At 43.7% G+C, this 17072-nt stretch overlaps 1 protein-coding gene across 2 annotated transcripts in view; it reads right to left on the bottom strand.

Annotated features, from left to right (window-relative positions):
* Positions 1-17072, bottom strand: part of LOC119161429 (glucose transporter type 1) — a 284322-nt gene that overhangs the window by 85829 nt on the left and 181421 nt on the right. Inside the window, exon 1 of one of the 2 annotated variants that reach the window (XM_075879300.1) lies at positions 14188-14206. The exons of the other annotated variant lie outside the window; for it this stretch is intronic. The gene's annotated coding sequence lies outside the window, so the exon portion shown is untranslated. Of the gene's footprint in view, positions 1-14187; positions 14207-17072 lie in introns of those variants that run through there. 2 annotated transcript variants of the gene reach the window in all.

Here is a 17072-nt window from a genome sequence, read left to right as displayed (position 1 = left end):
AGCAACAATCGGCACTGTATTGGTGAGGGCTTTTTTGTGAAAAAGAATCAGCACGTCGTGATTTACATAATTGTCGATCGCCTCGAGCACCGAGCACAAAGCAAGCCTTGGAGTGCAATATATAGGTCTGCGTCTGTGGGCAGTGGTGAGAACCGACAAAGAAGCATGAGTAAAGGGCTGCATTTAACAATCAAGTAAATGCGCATGTATATATCTCAGCTAGCGACAAAGCGAAAGCGATAGCGGCCCAGACAGAATACTTGAGTCTCCACTGCGAGTCGTGATAGACGACGACTCCTGAAAAACACAGACTACACCCTGTTGGGTCCAAGAGTTGGACTCGTTCACACGAAACAGCTACACCCCTGTGAAACTGAATGCTGCATGCATGTGAAGATAAAATGGCCAGAGTTTAGCAGCCGCTGCTTAGGAGCAGATCATGCGAAAAGGAAGGATATGCAAAGGATGACGAATTAGTATTATCTGTTAACGTCTCTAACTTTCGAATTTCTTTCATCCCCCTCTCTCGCTCTCTCTTGTTCAGTCTTGTGAAAGTTGCCTTGCAGCTAACTCTATTGGTCCTCTCTGTGATTTTCTTATACAAGTCTGCACAACAACAACAACAACAACAACAACAACAACAACAACAACAACAACAACAACAACAACAACAACAACAACAACAACAACAACAACAACAACAACAACAACAATAATAATAATAATAATAATAATAATAATAATAATAATAATAATAATAATAATAATAATAATAATAATAGCATAGCACACTTGGCCCAAATGTCACGTACATACAGCCAACGGAGATCACCACGTAAATCTTCGAGCTTTTCCCGCAATTAACAGAGCCAACTGCCACAAAATTGCGGACCGCGTAAAAAGCTTAGTCTCAGATAGTACAGATATTGAGCAGCCTCCGTGCTATCTTTTACGCTTGCAACACGAGCGGAAGCGTAGAAGTGGCAAGAACTCCTGGCTCCTCGAAATGACCTCCAAGTTCAAGATAAGGAGGCGCTCGCGGTGGTCAGCGCCGCAACGAAACATCACGTTTGCAGGCGGCGTATGTACTGGGATACTTGCACGTCCCAGAAATAACCACCATGTGCAGGCGTCTTCTGCTTAACTAGAGTGCTAACACAATAAATAAATAAATAGATTTGGGTGCACGTTAAAGAACCCCAGGTGGTCGAAATTTCCGGAGCCCTCCACTATACGGCGTCTCTCATAATCATATGGTGGTTTTGGGACGTTAAACCCCACGAATAAATAAATAAATAAATAAATAAATAAATAAATAAATAAATAAATAAATAAATAAATAAATAAATAAATAAATAAATAAATAAATAAATAAATAAATGATTGGCCTGCAAATTTGTTAAGAGTGTTTTAGTGACATGTAATTAAAACTGGGCGAATCACGCTTTAAGAGTTGAACGTGATAACAATATGCACGCACGCACGCACGCACGCACGCACACACACACACACACACACACACACACACACACACACACACACACACACACACACACACACACACACACACACACACACAAGCCCCGCCGCGGTGGTCTAGTGGCTAAGGTACTCGGCTGCTGACCCGCAGGTGGCGGAATCGAATCCCGGCTGCGGCGGCTGCATTTTCGATAGAGGCAAAAATGCTGTAGGCCCGTGTGTTCCGATTTCGGTGCACGTTAAATAACCCCAGGCGGTCGAAATTTCCGGAGCCCTCCACTACGGCGTGTCTTATATTCATATGAAAGTTATGGGACGTTAAACCTCACATATATCAACCTATATGGCACAAACGCGCACGAGTGAGCGAGCGATTTGTAATGGATCGTCAAATGAGTCGTGACAGCAGCACCATGAAAGCACCCGAAAACGCACGCCTATACGATAGTATGAGCTGACGCTTTCGGATGCTGCTGCCACGTCTCATTTGGCAGTCATTGCAGATCACGCGGTTGTGTGCCCCACCTACAGAAAACCACCATCCAATATATACGTGTTAATCAGCGCAGAGTGCACGAAATAGCCAAAGCATTTTCTATTAGATCCAACAAGTGAATAAGTCATCCATAAATCACCATTCCAGATGAAGAGTACTACTATCTATAGGGGTGTGCGAATAGTGAAATTACACTTCTAACTACATAGTGCTGGATAGAGGCCAAAAATATCGAATATCGAATCGAATATGAAATAAAAACAATTATTGTTAGTTGGAAGAAATGACAAGAAAAAAAAATAGGCTCATGTCCTCGAGCAAATAACGCTTTGAGTGACTATTACCGAACTACTACAAAATCTCATGCAGAAACGCGAGGCGTTCCAAAGGACGTGGCTTGAGGCTCTCTCACCGTGATGTTCTCGTGTTTCCTGAAGTTGTAAACATGCGCTCACTGGGAACCTCAAGGGGTGGGGACATATTGCAAAGCAATTTTGGCGATACCTGCCATAGTGAGGCTTCATGCTCTTTCCAGTATTCAAGGGATCACCATTTCTTGGAATCATCAGCTCGGCGTATTTTCGCCCTTTTCGCTAGAAGGTGTGAGCCCAGTGTGCTTGTTATTTTTGGTGGTGTAGCAGTGACTCCCAGACTGTGAAACTTTGACTTTCTTTGCTGGAGCCATGGCGAATACGGATGCGTTTTTCATGATGCGTTGAACACCTTCCATTGCACGTGCGCTAAAATTAGGCATTCGGCGTTTGATGCATGATATTCGCATGATGAAGTTTATGCATGCTCACGATGTTTAAAACTCTGACAGCACGCACAAGCAAGAGGGTTGCGATGTGGGCTTGTAGCTGAATCATTTGAACAGCTTCGTTGTAGCGCGAAACGAAGCACGCATTCGAGAAGGCAAAATGACACCACAGAACGCAAAAAAAAGAAACAGAAAAAAAAACACCACGTAATGTCTGTATATGCCTTCTTGTGTTCATTTGTCGTTTAGGGCTACGTCAAATATATTTGTAAGGGTATTTGCCTTTCGCTCAGTTTGGAGACCACTCGTGACACAGTTTTTTGTTTCTCCTAGCCATATCCAGCTTTCACTGTTTTAGAAAAAAAAAGAATGGATCATTTTATATACACTTCCTGGCCAAAGAAACAAGCTGCTTTGTTCTAGAGTCAGCCATCCTAGTGATCCGGCCTCGTTGTCGATAAGAACAGTCGGTCTTGAGATACGAATAATGATATCGGCACTCGATCGAGTACAAGAAGTCCCTGCAGAACAGCGACACGTGTTGTTTGCTCTCGTTTATTTATTTATTCACAATACCTGAAGGGCCCCACAAGAAACATTAGATGAGAGGAGGGCGAACATCAACAACAACAACAAAAAAACTGGCGGGTCAGGTTATATTACATGTCTTGAAACATAAACTTCGACAGCAGCCTTGTAGTGAGCAAGGTCAGTGATGAGGGCGATATGTGAACGTAAGGCATTCCATTCTCCGGCAGTATGCATAAACAATTAATGATGATAGGTGGTCGTGTGGGCACGTGGCTGATACAGAGTCATTAGGCGCGAGTGGCTGAGCAGTGATGATGATTTGGTGTCCTGGGAAAGCGAATATATATATATATATATATATATATATATATATATATATATATATATATATATATATATATATATATATATATATATATATATATATATATATATATATATATATATATATATATATATATATATATATAGTAGTTGGGACACTCTGTATAGTTAGGGATGGCACCTGCGCAGCAGCATGAATTAAATCCTTTCGGTGTTCTTGACATCGTTTTATCTAACGTTGCCAAACGCATAGTAAAAAAAAAACGCATATCCTAAATGTGGTAATAGAGGAATCAAAAGCTGCAACAGGATACATTTAGACAGACCCCCGCTCGTGATAAAACACCGGAGCCGCACCTCACAGCTTCACTATGGTTAACCATTTGTAAAGAATCCTTCGGTGGAGATTTTCACTTTTTTTAATCTGAATTGCTTTCGTTGGCTTACACGCCCAGCTTTCATCGCTTAACATTCAAGCTACAAGTATTCATAGCAAAGAACTTTTATATCGAGGGTCTCGTACGTCTTGGCAGATTATAAATGGTTTTAAACCTCATCCGAGAACTTACTGTTCAGCGGCCAGCTCATAAAAAGTTTACCCGTTTCGCTACGCCAGCTGGCAAAAAAAAAAAAAAAGAGTTTCCCGCATATTCCGTCATGGCTACGAGTCCCGCTGGCTACAATATTTTTATAGGAATGCACGCGTAAAAATATGCGACAAAGCAGACGGCTTGAAGAGTGTAGGGTCGGTGCATTATTATTTATTTATTTCAAAAAGACTGCCAGCCTCACTCATGGGGCCTTAGGCAGGGTTGGGTGACACATAAAAGGTGACACATTGAAATACAAGAAAAACATACCAGGCGTAGCTACACCATCGAGAACTACTGCACCAAAGTGATGGATGGATTTGTCGGGTTTTACGTCCCGAAACCACCTTATGATTATGAGAGACGCCGTAGTGGAGGGCTCCGGAAGTTTCGACCACCTGGGGTTCTTTAACGTGCACCCAAATCTGAGCACACGGGCCTACGACATTTCCGCCTCCATCGGAAATGCAGCCGCCGCAGCCGGGATTCGATCCCGCGACCTGCGGGTCAGCAGGTGGTGATAAAGGTATGGTGGCTAGAGGCTCGCGAGCACAACACCACCTACCGCTTAATAGGTGTGACTCTTTAAATGCGGCCTATGTGCGAGACATGTGCGCCACATGGCGCAAACAACTTTACAGGGTTGATAGATTGATTGATATGTGGGGTTTCACCGTCATCGTAGTTTTTAAAACGGTAGCGCCGGCGGTGACGCCTGGCGGAGAGCCTGGGTGGCGGCACACGAGAAAGAAGTCGGTGTCTCTGACGGGTGGCGGTTGGCGCCAATGGTATAGCGGTGGGCTTGCGGTGGACGGCATCGTGGGCTGTCTGTCGTGGGCCCTCGTGGTAAGACAAGCGTTGGTGAAACCACCGTATGTGTGTTCTTGTGTTTGCTTTGTTTTGAGTGTTGCGTAATATTGTGGAAGGGGTTTTAGCGTGTTGATTCCGATTGAGGTTCTAATAATCTGGCTGACGATATCGTCGTTATAAAAGTAGTCAAATAAATATCTGTTGTTTTGGTTCGCTTCAACCGTGTAAACCATGTCCGTGTTCTAAGAGCGTGGCACTCACCCAAATCGAGACCCCACATGTTTTACAGGAATAATCCTTCAGTTTTTTTTTTTTGATGCCCGCAATGAGTTGATCGACAGTGAACAGTTTCTATATATACATCATTGTTTATGTGCAGCTCATCGTGGTAAATTAGAAACATATACTTTAATCAATCGTATCGCCGTCTTGCCTGCAATGTATCCAGGTCAGCTCGTTTCAACAGTTCACTGGGTGACGTAAAATAACTGTAGCGATCTTAAACAAACTGGATTGTTTTTCTTTGAATCGTCGAGTGTTTTAATATTTACTTGGCTGTGAGGATTCCAAACCATGCATAGACGAGTGTTAAATGATCGGAATGATAAAATTTTATACGCAATTAGTTTCAATTTTGAGGTAGATTCGTGCGAAGAATTTTTTAGAAATTCCAATTTTTGTAAAGGTTTCTTTTCAACGTAGGAAACATGCTCATTCCACTTAAAATCTGCACCTAATACAACCCCTAATTATTTGTAAGTGTTAATGAACGATAGTTTTTTACCATTAATAGAATACGAGTGTTGCAAAGGAAACCGCTTGCGTGTTACGCAAGCGGCTTCTTACCAACGGCAACATATGAACGACATATTGTTTTTTAATCCACTTCTGTTACTTTTCATTTAAGTCATCATTACCTACGGTACAGTCAGAAGCTTCACCGTCCGCTGACTTGATTGAGTTCAGTCCTACAAAACTACGCCCCGATCTATTTACCTTTTTTCAAAGCGACTAGCTATTCGGCTGCCGACTAATTTTTTTAAAGCGCGGTATAAAGTCCCTTCAATAATCCAGAACGCCGAGTAACTCTTGCTTCTTGTGAGGTGTGCGCGCGCTCTCTCGTACACAACCACAAGTTACTGGTCGCTGCGTTCTTTTTTAATCGACCAGATGTCGCTGTCCTCTACGCGCGCGCCTCAAAAAAAAAAAAAAAAAAGTTGGGAACAAGGTTGTTGGCTTTTGAAAGGCGCTCAGCTTTTGGTACGGCTAGAGTGTACTAGTACGGCTGCGGTTGATATGTGTGCCCTATAGATGTGCTGGTTGCTTGATTCGTGTTCTGCCTAACCAAACAGCAAAACAAAGAGCCGTATGCCTCGGCGGATCAGTGGCCACGGCAGCTCTGCTGCTTCGCGGGTCCAATCCAGGGGGCGGCGGTCGCACTTCGATGAAGGCGAAATGGTAGAGGCCCATGTAGCGTGCGATGTCAGTGCACCTTTAGGAACACCAGACGGACGAAATTTGCGGAGCCCTTCGCTACCGCGTCTTTCGTAATCACATGAGATGCTTTTGTGGCGTAAAACCCCACATAATACTTTAAAACGGAAAGCCATACCTGACCACATACTTAGAAGTGTGGCAGCTTGGGCTAGTTGGTATGGCATGACGATAGTTACAGCGCGAGAACAAAACGACTACACAGCGACAAGAAGTGTCGTGTCTTTCGTGTCCCTCTTGTCTCTGTGTCGTCGTTTTGTTCTCGCGCTATAACTATCGTCTGACCACATACATATTTTATCATGTACAATAAATACATGTCATCGAGAAATACACCCGTAAAGTCAAAATACCTATTCCTCCTTTTCCGAAGTTTTCTTATTAGCGCCTTTCAATGCTGACAGAAATACAATAATAATATTGTTTTTATTATTATATTTCCGGATTTCACAAGCAGAATTCATGATATCTGTATGAGAGACGCTGTAGTAAAGTGCTCTGCAAATTTCGACTTCGTGGTGTTCTTTAACGTGAGCCTACGTCAAAGGACACGGGCCATTTTATAAATTAATAAGCACCACAGCACCGCACCCTCACTGCAAGAAATGTGCGCTGTAGTGCGCGACATTAACTTCATATACCAATTAGATTTATTGCCCCGCCGCGGTGGTCTAGTGGCTAAGGTACTCGGCTGCTGACCCGCATGGCGCGGGTTCGAATCCCGGCTGCGGCGGCTGCATTTCTGATGGAGGCGGAAATGTTGTAGGCCCGTGTGCTCAGATTTGGGTGCACGTTAAAGAACCCCAGGTGGTCGAAATTTCCGGAGCCCTCCACTACGGCGTCTCTCATAATCATGAAGTGGTTTTGGGACGTTAAACCCCACATATCAATCAATTAGATTTATTGATGCACAAAACCAAGCACATGCATCGAGAGTCATAGCTAATGGTTTCTGCACAGCTTCTCTCTTTTTGATAGGCACTAAAATAGTATCACCACGAAGAACAAAGTTGAGTGCCGCTGGACAGGCCAACGTCTGTGACGGGTGGGTGGATGGACAAATATCTTTTGTTACGTTTTATGGCAGTGGTTGCATATGTCGCATTGCATTGGCAAGGGGATTTTTCGATTGCATACATTTTAACACGATAACGTTGAAGAGGTGTCTCGCAGAAATTTCGGCGCCGGTGGTTGTGAGCGAGGAGTCGTCATCTTGTCCATGACCGAAAAAAAGGAACAACCAGAAGGATGCAAATAAAATGAAACGATAAAAGAACTGAAAATCGAACACATGCCGTCCGCGTGGCAAACAGATATTTACCACGGACCAATGTCGCTGTCTGAAACTGCCGTGGAAATAAAACACTATATAGTGCGAGGAGTTTCGGCGCATGTAATACTACATGTGTGGCAGTCGCACCAGGCGTCGTAAACAAGCGCATGGCACAACTGGTGGGTAGTATTAAGTTGCCCACCCATAGAAATGTGTGCAACCTGCGCAAGTGCATCTTTCGAATGAGTAATCAGTATATCGCCAATTAGCAAAATGAGCCTCTACGGAGTTGGACACTTAGCAACTATACATAAAGTAGACATTCTACAGGATACTCTGAAATGGCCTATGTTACGGGCACAAACGTTCATTTCCTCCCGATATGGTTGAAGACGATGCACGTGGGACTCGAATACACGATCGCGTTCTACTCTCGAAGGCAGAGATCGAGCGTCCTCCAAGTTCTTTCACCATTCTGACAGGTGTACTTATTTTGTCATGCCTTGCTCCCAATCCGCCAATCTCTTCTTAGGTCTAAGTATACATGTATGCCGTTACGACACAAAAACCTCCTCTTGACGCTCTCTAATTCACAATGCAGATTGATCTTAAGGTGTAACTTTCTGCTCTCCTTGCCTAATTCAGTAATCATGAATTGCAATTAGTCCCCTGAGTTAGTCAGCAATGCAATGGTATTGGCAAAGCGCAGGTTACTCTGTCCCTTTCTATATGGAGCACTATGGTGGCAGTTGATCCTCTGTAGATTACTTGCGGGATGTTTATATATGCTTCGTTGACACCCTGATTCCACAACGTCTGCATGACAGCTGATATCTCTACTCGATAAAATGAATTAGACAAGGAGAGCAGAAAGTTAGGTCTTAAAATTAATATGCAAAAACAAAAGTAATGTACGACCACCTTGAAAGAGAACAGCTCTTCGAGATAGATTGCAACGCCGATAGGTTGCAATGCACAGCGGTCTATTAAGGTGGCGTAGCTGTAACGAGGTGCACACTGCTGCAAAAGCAGCAGCTAGCAGCAGACAGATTGCGGAAACGGTGGCATGCACATACTATAGCACTCGTGTCGACTTATTGAAGCATATTGTCGTCGCAAATGGCCTCCACGAGAAAAAAAAATGTAGTAGACTTGGCCTTATACTTAAAAAGTGTTTAATAAAAAAACAGCTACTACGCTGACTATTTCCTTTTCTCCTTTTTCTTGCTTAAGTGTAAACGGCTATAAAACGCTCCGCGTCTTCGCTTCGGCATCCTCGCATCATACATTATACAGATTTTGCTCCACCCGCCCAGGAAAGATTATCTTTCAAACAGCTCTTTCATCCACACTTAATCGAAGACCGTTACGTTTGTATCAAGAAGCATGCCGAGTCTCGCTTTTTTTGTTTATGCAGCGATCGTCGCTGTCTTTGTTTATTATTGATTAAATATCATATTCTAACAAATCTCGCCGCGCGCTTTCGTGCCTTGCAATAGCTGCAGCGCGCAGCGAAGCTCATCTTCGCAGACTCCTCGCAATAGCTTTTCTGTAATCCCTCATCACGGCGTTTTAAACTCGCGCATCGTGCATGACGTGGCTGTGATGGGATCTCAAAACGGCGGTATTTGATTCGAGCGTAACTCATCGGCCAGACTTTTCCCGGGGCTATAGTTGGGCATTGAGGGATTTAACAACTGGCTGCGCACAACATCACAGCCTCTTCGGTGTGGGTATATATAGCGCCGCCCGTTGAAGTGCATTTTCGCCATATGATGGGAGGTGAGACAAATGAACGACAGGTTGCTGCAGTGAAGGCACGATAGAAGTAAGAATAACGTATGCGGAGATTCTCTCTCTCTCTCTCTCATACACATATACGTGAAACAAGCGTCTTGCTAAGCAGTGATTCGTTTGTCTCTTGCTAAAAATCTAGAGTATCTATTCTGGACGTATGTGCGAGAAATAAACAAAGTGCTGAGTGCAAAACTAATGCGATTCCGTATGTAAAGCCATTCTCTACGTCACACGTGGAGCAATTGCGAAGTGACACACACACACACACACACACACACACACACACACACACACACACACACACACACACACACACACACACACACACACACACACACACACACACACACACACACACACACACACACACACACACACACACACACACACACACACACACACACACACACACACACACACACACACACACACACACACACACACACACACACACACACACACACACACACACACACACACACACACACACACACACACACACACACACACACACACACACACACACACACACACACACACACACACACACACACACACACACACACACACACACACACACACACACACACACACACACACACACACACACACACACACACACACACACACACACACACACACACACACACACACACACACACACACACACACACACACACACACACACACACACACACACACACACGGTGACACACGGTGGTTCGGTGATACACGGCTGCGTTCGTGTATTGCACTGGGTCTCACGCTATTTGATGGACGCGAATCAAAAGATGCTGCTGGTGCGTCGATCTTCGAGCGTGAAGTATTGCACAATGTGGTGACAAAGGCACGCAACCACGTATCAACTAAAAATGCTTGGAAGCGCTTGATAATAATAATAATAATAATAATAATAATAATAATAATAATAATAATTGCCCCCCCATCTGCATGTTACATTGCAAATGTCATCAAAAGACGATAGTCTTGCGTCTATAGAGAGTGAACAAAACATTTATTTGATGTTATGAACAAGAAAATTGGTGAATGGTATTCTGGAGGCGCTGCGTTAGAGTGCCTCGAGCGTGCAGCGGAGGTGGTTGTTGATTGATTGATTTGTGGGGTTTAACGTCCCAAAACCACCATATGATTATGAGAGACGCCGTAGTGGAGGGCTCCGGAAATTTCGACCACATGGGGTTCTTTAACGTGCACCCAAATCTGAGCATACGGGCCTACAACAATTCCGCCACCATCGGAAATGCAGCCGCCGCAGCCGGGATTCGATCCCGCGACCTGCGGGTGAGCAGCCGTGTACCGTAGCCACTAGACCACCGCGGCGGAGCAGCGGAGGTGAACCAGCGCATCAAGTATCAAGTCACGTCACACGTGAGACATGAGCGCTATCTGGCAGTCATCTTGAAAAACGAAGCACGTGGTATGCGCGCCCATCTCGGAGGCGATAAGGTGTAGAACGCAAGCCGACGGGCAGGTGCCACCACCGTGTCATCTTAGCAAAACGTTGAAAACACTTGCCTTTTCGTGCAAGCGTTCCATTGTCAGCGCAACAAGATAAACGCTATGGTTCATAAAATTACTTATGTATGCCTTTTCTAATAAAAACACACACATACAGAATATTGACCTGTTGTTATGGCACTTCAAATATGCGCAATAATTGCTTTTTAGTTAACAATCGCACAAGTATGAACGCTGAGTCTTAGGCAATATTGGTGGGTGCGTCGGCCGTTTGGGGTATTGTTTGGTGCCGTTTGGGGTATCGTTAAATGCCGAAAAACAGACAGACATACAAAAATTCTTGCGTCGAAGGTCCCCAAGAAAGACTATCGTCTTTAGTAATATGTGGGGCCTAACGTCCCAAAACCACCATATGATTATGAGAGACGCCGTAGTGCATGGAGGGCTCCGGAAATTGCGATCACTAGTGGTTCTTTATCGTGCACCTTAATCTGAGCACATGGGCCTACAGCATTTTCGCTTCTATTGAAAATCCAGCCGCCGCAGCTGGGATTCGATCCCTCGACCTTCGGGTTAGCAGTCGAGTGCCATAACTAACAGATCACCGTGGCGGTGCCTTGGCGGTCTATTATCTCACTAATATTGTGTAAAAACACGGAAAAACGAGCCCTTAAGTATACTTGTTTTTCTTATATATATATATATATATATATATATATGTATATATATATATATATATATATATATATATATATGTATATATATATATATATATATATATATATATATATATATATATATATATATATATATATATATATATATATATATATATATATATATATATATATATATAAGTGGGTATATATATATATATATATATATATATATATATATATATATATATATATATTGATGGCGCTGACTGGCACTCCCACGTTTATTTCAGTTTCAGTTTCAATTCAGTTTCAGTTTCAGTTTATTCATTCATTCAAAATACAAAATTTGTAGAATGTAGTATGCAGACGAGGGTCCCAAAGTCAAGCGACTGCAGTGGGACCCTCGGTTAACAATAACAATAAAATAATAATTATAACAGCACGTAAAATACGCAACATAAGTGAAAAGTAAACAGTGAACTTACAATAAAATAACATCAAGTAAACAAAAAAGGCAGTCAGAATGCGACACAAGAACAATAGTAATAAGTTATACAAGTAAAACATAATCACGCCATAAAGCAATAACCTAAGTTTGCAAAGGCTTACCTTATAAAACCCAATAAAGTGGCTGGGGGGATAGCTGTCGTGGTAGCTCAGTGGTAGAGCATCGAACGCGTCATTCGAAGTTCGCAGGTTCGGATTCTGCCCACGGCAAGCTATCTTTTCCCCCACTTTCTTTCTTCATAGTTACATGAATTCAGTTAATATCTTCCCCTATACTTTCCTTGGCATTATTCTCTGTTAGATCTCATTAATATTGTGTAAAACACGGAAACACAACCCCTTTAGTATACACTTCTTATCATATATATATATATTTATATATATGTGTGTGTGTGTGTGTGTGTGCGTGCGTGTGCGTGTGTTTGTGCTGCATAATTAGTTTTCTTAGCTATATGCTTCTGCCAAAATAGTGCAACAAAATAATTGAGGTGCGCGAAATAACTCCAGTGTCAATGAAGCATCTATAATAGCCACCGAACGTGTCTTTTTAATTTGTAATGTCAAACAATATTGATGGCGTTACAAATTACCTGAAATAAGAGGCAATAAGTAATTAGAAGTAAAAATAGATACTTGCTGAACCATTTATTAGTTTTTACGTTATTAAGGGCTTTTGCGAGTTGCGTGACAACTGCATGAATTTTTTATGGGGCATAGTAGTGTAAACAGCATATGTCAGTTTTAGCGTAATATGTTAGGAACGGCTGCAAGTATTCCCATAAAATTTTACGTGCTTGCAAAGAACGCCGATGGTTATCAAGTGGCACCATTGTTCTATGCCTAGGTTGCCTATCCTTCCTATGGATTCTTTCAAGTTTTGAAGTAGGTTCACTTATTCAATGTGCCTTTTCTCTGCAACCACAGAAACGAATAAAATTTATGTAGAGGCTCATAGGTTGCATATGAACTAAAGTAATATTACATTTTCATGAAGTTCTTGTAAAAAAATTATAATTACTGAATGCGCAAACCACGTAGGGTGCACATTCTTGTGTGATTTTTTAGTTTCACTTTTTATGAAATCTGCATTTTTAAAGGTTAAGATTGTTTCAAAGTCGTTGTAGCTCGCCCATACAAAGCTTCTTTGAAATAAATTCAACACGTTTTGAGAAAAAGTACACTGAAAATGAGAACTTTAGAAGAAACGCAATTTCAGAAAAATTAAGCTTTACGAGTGCATACTACTTACACCAGGAGGCGCGGCGCACTTCGGCGCGGCATTTAAACCACTTGGAGCGACCGCTCAGCGTCGGGCTTGCCCAGGTGTCACTTACACTTCAATGTTACGGAAGCTTTGGAATAATTTTTACGTACAAAAGTAAAATAAATTTCAATTGGGTGTAGTTTTATTTCCCATCGTTTTACACTCGGCAAGAAAGCGTTGCGAATCTCAAGAACGTAATTCAGCTGAGTAACTTGTTGGGCGAGTTGGTTGGTTCTTAACGTAGCTTTTGGCGCAAAATAAACACGAGAGACGGACAAGCGCAATCCGTCTCTCGTGTATATTTTCTGCCAAAAGCTACGTTAAGAACGTAATCGAATGGAAGAAGATACGAAGCTCGTACTTCCCATAATTCCCATGGGGAGTTCAAGCGCCGCTGAAGAAGCCCGCGTGGACACTAGCGCCCGATTCCCCCTAGTTATTATTGCATGAAACTCTATGAAATTGGGCCCCCACATTCAGAAACTGTCACCCATCATGTCCAGTGATGTAATGAAAGCTGACCACAGTGGTTTGACTTCATGGCTATCTCGCTAACACTGCGCAAGTGTTTCAGCATTCCAGCAGAAGCTTCCCCGCTTAGACGGAGGACGCTCTTAAGTTCGCAGGACAGACTACAATAAGGTCCATGAGTTGATTTATCGGACACGGAGGGTTTCAATTGTTTATATTCAAAAACTCACAAAGCATCGTGGAAGTTACTGACCTTTGTCCGAGTTATACACTGCACCCTGCAGGAGCGTCTTCACACCCGAAGTTTTTCGCACAGGACAACTCTAACACGAGCTTAGCCGCAGTAATCGACTGACACTGCTTGCGCTGGCTGCCAACGCCTAGATATCTGTAAGTCCGCGTTTTGCGCTGCGATACTCGGTTTGCGGGACTTTGACCGGCGCGTTGAATATCGCTCTGGCCGTCAGCACACCGACGCGTCTTCTTCGGTTTTCCGAGTCAGATGACACAGCCGGCCGCTTTGTTATGCTCTGAGTTTTCGCGACCAGATCTGTTGTCCTGATTGCGAAACAGCGTGCAAATTTCCTTAGTACAACTATAGTCGACTGGCTTTCCGAGTCGCCAACACCACGTTTATCGCTCCTCAGTGCGGGTACACGGCTTTATTGCATAAACGACATTTCTTAGATGTTTTCCAAGGAACTGACGGTACTCTTGCCACTTTCGAGCAGATGTGCGATGTGCTTCCTCCTGACCGACACTGGGCCAATTGCGTATAGACACCATCAAAAGTTAGTAACCTCGGCTGTGCTCATCTAATGTCGTTACACGCAGAATTGTTTTAACCCATTAATGACCACAAAAAAGTAATCAATAAGTTTCACTGAGATTTTAGAGGTTTTATTAAATGCAATAAACAACAACGCGTGAAAATGTTTATGAATATTCATAAGTTTTAACACGAAAGTGTTTTATGTGGGGGTCCACCACGGCTCTGCTGACGCACATCTGTCACGCAAGCGACGTTGAAAAATATATACTAAGAAATTACAGAATGAAAAACCATAAGGCAAGCATTTGTCACGTGAAATAAATACAGCAACCTCCCGCTTCCCAGCGCGCGGCGCTAACCACTACGCCACGGAACATGCGTTGTCGGGAAGGCTAACGGCAAGCGATTTATATACAGCATACTCTGTTTGGCAGTCCTAGAAACTTAGAAACTTTAGCGGGCTTTCGGTATCAGTGGCGAGACGGTGCGACGTGCTTGCGTTGAGCGCGCTCTAAAGGTCATCGCCTCCACGAAGCGCTGCCTTCACGGAGCGTGGTCTTTCCTGCGCGCGCACTTATCATACTCGTAATTCGGCAGTATTATCATACTCGTAAGTTACGAGTATTATCATACTCGTAGTTTGGCACGCTGCCGCGGCAGCGTGCCAAAAGCGAAAAGAGCGCATCGCTGACAAACGACGCAGGAAGAATTGTGACAATTGTTCGCACTTGTCGTGTGTATCTTGTGCGCTCGTTCTGTGTGTAAACAGTGCGCTTTAAGTGTATACAGCCGTAACAGTTGTTCGTCCGCTCTCGTACTGTATATGCTCATTTCGTGCGTGCTTTCTGCTTGAGGTGTGCGCTGGAAGTTTCGACAAGTTTGCCGTTCCTAACCTGATTTTGCAATATGTGGCTGTGTCTGAAACAATGCACAATAAATGCTCAACTAGCTCTGTAGAGGCACGCTTCACTTTCGTGTTATAACGATTTCTATATATAGGGGAATGAGCCACGTTTCTTTGTAGAAGTTACGACACTGTACTTCAGAAAGTACGCTGGACCCTCGATATAGCAATATGAAAACTGGTGAGATACACGAATGGAGAGTATGCTAGGCCCTTGCCAAACGAGTACCAAATTCATCTCGACGCATACAGCTTAATGAAGCACCAGCGCTTCATGAAAAGCGTGACGTCACGCTTCTTGCAACTCTACGTACTGTGGCATACCTGCTTTGTTTTCTCATGGTCGCTCTTTAAACTCATCGCCAAATACCGCCGTTCCTATAGCGTGTTGTGCAGGAGTCACCTCCACTGAATGACTGCGTCGACTGCTCGCTACCGTCATCTGCCGAGCTGCGCTTGGGTGCACGTGAAACCGGGCTTATGGAGGACTTCAAATTGAATGACTGTTTCACTGCCCTCCGCACTTACTCCGTTCCTCGGAAGACTTTATCGCTGCCGATACATCATCGAAGTAAAAAAAAAGCGAGCACGAAAATTGAGCTACAGCTAAGAGAAGAAGCTGTTAAGAGAATCACATAGCTGTCAGAGAGAAAAATGGAGGTTGGTGGGAAGTGGAACGACATTTTCGGCATCATTTACGATGTTAAGCTGGTTTTAACGTTTCGTGAAATAAGCGCGCTGTTACAAGAACATTTCTTATGTGAATAAGTATGTGATGGGCGAAATAACTAGTGGCCAGTTCAGTGTAGCTTAAGGGGCGAAGCTCCTTATAGTGTAACCTTCTGAATAGTCACGCGTAACCGACAAAAACGAGAAAGTAAAAAATGCATAAGAAATGAATGAACATTTATTGTCTCATTTCCTAGATGGCGTTACTCTGCCGCTACTCTCAGAAGTGCCGCTATTCTCCGATTGGCTGCTCCGCGCGCTTTGCCAACGAGTGCCTCTATCAGTATAAAATCACTATACGTGTTCGATCGTTGGTGGGCCATAGACGGAGCAGAGCGGCGGGCGCGTTGAAAACGCTTGTGCTCGGCATCTTCGGCTCGCGTCTCGTCAGTGTTACCCGTGCACCATCTGCACAGTACGCGAAAGAGTGCCTCTCTCAGTCTCCTAGATAGTCGCTGTACGTGTTGGATTGTTGTTGGGCTATGGACGGAGCAGAGCGGTGGGCACGTTGAAGACGCTCGCGCTCGGCTTCCTTGGTTCGCGTCTCGTCGGTGTTAACGGCATGCCGTCTGCATTCTCAAACACGATCGGACGCATGGACGCATGCACGGACGGACGGAAGCTTCGCCACACTCATCATCATTCACTCCGCGGTTATGTTGTGATTTTATTTACTTGATAACCAACAGAGGTAAGCCATTGGGGACTGCTGAATCACACACACACACACACA

The sequence above is a fragment of the Rhipicephalus microplus genome, chromosome X, assembly GCF_043290135.1.
Source record: "Rhipicephalus microplus isolate Deutch F79 chromosome X, USDA_Rmic, whole genome shotgun sequence".
NCBI lineage: Eukaryota > Metazoa > Arthropoda > Arachnida > Ixodida > Ixodidae > Rhipicephalus > Rhipicephalus microplus.
This window is presented reverse-complemented; position numbering and strand designations above follow the sequence as displayed.